This window comes from Contarinia nasturtii, unplaced genomic scaffold (assembly GCF_009176525.2).
Source record: "Contarinia nasturtii isolate CC-2019 unplaced genomic scaffold, AAFC_CNas_1.1 Cnas_scaffold_3911, whole genome shotgun sequence".
Lineage (NCBI taxonomy): Eukaryota > Metazoa > Arthropoda > Insecta > Diptera > Cecidomyiidae > Contarinia > Contarinia nasturtii.
The window spans coordinates 1-2,443 of record NW_022201207.1 but is presented as its reverse complement, the minus strand read 5'-3'; the positions used below and the strand labels follow the sequence as shown (position 1 = coordinate 2,443).

Genomic DNA, 2,443 nt, shown 5'->3' with positions numbered 1-2,443 from the left:
AAAATTCGGAATATCACAAAAGAAAGAGTATCAATAATAAAATAAAAAAAAAAATAAAAAATATCTGGGATACGAACCCGATACCTTCAGCTTTGACGGCGACCGTTTATCCAATGTGCTGTTGCACCTCTTATGAGATATTGAGCAATAATGAAACGTTATAGTGCAGACACGGTGATCATAAAATATACTTTCTTAACAAATGCATCGGCTACATCCACAATGCAATAAATACAAATAAATCTGTTGAAATTAATTTGAATATTTATTGCTACAACACTCTATTGAATATTTCAATTAAATATCAATATTGTGATTGGCATATAGAAAAAAATGCCAAATAAAAATAGAATAGTAATTCTAGAGAACTCTAGAGAAATGCCAAACCGTACAGTATCGAAATGAAAATCTATTTTTACACAATACATAATACATAAAAAAAATTCTTCTTTGACATGCATATTTTATTTTTCTGCTCACACGCGCACATGCATGACTTTACGCGCAGCGTTGCCGTGTGTGAATGTAAGTCACTCTTATGTACTCAGTCACAATTCAATTCTCGCGGCAAGCAGACGCGACTATTGATTGTGATTCAGAGTGCTTTCTATTCTCCATCAGTTACCACCAGTTTCATCAGCAATTTTTGAGTGAGTAAAAAAAAAATATTCAATTTCATTACATTCTTTTTAATTTTGAATTGAATTTTGATATTTTTTGTGATTTGTAAAACTATTGATTTATATATTAGTGATTTATAAATTGGTACATAAAATAAATTCCTTTGTCTATAAATACTATATGTGCGCGCATGTGTATCCATATTAAAATTAGTCTAAACCACGTTGGCATTTTTTTCCTGAATTAAATTTAAAATTTTCAATTTAATCCTAAATTCTTTTTCTCAAACATTTTGTTGTTGATTTTTTTCGAGTGAATATATTTTTTTGTAAAAATTACAGAGTTGAAGTAAAAAATTCGATTTAAGAAGATAAACATTACATTTGATATATTGGTGTACGTGCATATATGTATTTCGAACATGGCTGTAGCCATGTATCACGAAACACATATGTTATGATATGTTTATATTCGCGTGTGTTTACAATGACAATGTGTATTGGATTGCGTCTAGTATTCACTATTCATTGAGTTGAACAGTCACGCTGTCATATTAAAACTAATCACGTTTGTTGAATCTTTGTTCTGAATATGACTTTTTTTTCTTTTTTTACAGATTACTTATTCGTTTGAATTGTATTGAATAGGCTGAAAAAAGAATTTAATATTTTTCGCCGAATTTCAATTGACAATAAGAGTATTTTTTTTAAATAAAAAAAGGAAGCGGAAAAAAATGGTGGGTGGGCCGACAAAGGAATCAAACCTTTACAAGCAAAGTACAGAAGCATACGGAAGAATGGTGTGACTTTCGCCTAGAACGGTATACCGTTCAATTATATAGAGAAGGGGCATTGATAATCCTTCATAATCCACATTTTCATCATATGCTAGTTAGTATATTAGTGATGTTAGTACTGGAAACACACAACAGCATCAGTAGAAACGTTGTTTCATCATTAGTAGGCTACTAGTCACCCATTTACACCCATTTATCACCGCACCTTTATCAGTGCAGCTTAACTTCACGTATAGTTGTTATGTGCTTGTACTGTCTTTGCTGAAATCGACCTGCACAACGACCGTTTAATATTTCATTTATATTGCAGCATCAACCACTAAGCACTATACCGAAAGTAAGACGACAAAGTGCACACTTGCAATGAGTTACACACATTTTTACTATAATTCATTGAGGCGATCGTAGTACGAACGAATGTGAATGAATCTACTTTCAAAAAATTTACATGCTCACCAGTAAACATTCTCAGCGTATCAGAATTTGTTTTCAAAATAACACGTTTCGCATCAAATTTTTTTCCCCAAATTCATTCTTGAAGTGCCAAAAATTCCCTTTTTGTGTTATGTTCGGTCATTTATATCTTTTAAACGACGCAAAATATTCGATTCGAATACTTTCTTCGGGAAAGTTGTAGCCCTTGAAGAGACAAAAAAATATCACTAAAGGAAGGATCAATGACCTATCCTTGGGGGTAAAAATGTCCCCAGAAGTAATCCATTATGGCAATGACCAAAATGGGTCAAAAACCTTCCAAATCCCAAAATTGACCCTATTTTTGGATTCTTCACCAATTTTTCGGATTTTTGATGCCAGATGTCTTATTTTGGACCACATCCAGCAGTAATTTTGAAAAAAAAATCTGATACACTGAGCATGCTTACTTGATTTTTTCATGCATTTGCAAACATATTTCATATTAAGAATATCTACATTTTGCAAAACAAAGGGGAGATAGATAGACGGAATTAAAATATTTAAAATTCGGAATATCACAAAAGAAAGAGTATCAATAATAAAATAAAA

At 31.5% G+C, this 2,443-nt stretch overlaps 1 long non-coding RNA gene across 1 annotated transcript; it reads left to right on the top strand.

Annotated features, from left to right (window-relative positions):
• Nucleotides 1-211: 211 nt before the first annotated feature.
• LOC116350228 lies at nt 212-2,443 on the top strand. Its single transcript, XR_004202010.1, has 2 exons — nt 212-654; nt 1,238-2,443. It is a non-coding gene; the product is annotated as an uncharacterized LOC116350228 (long non-coding RNA).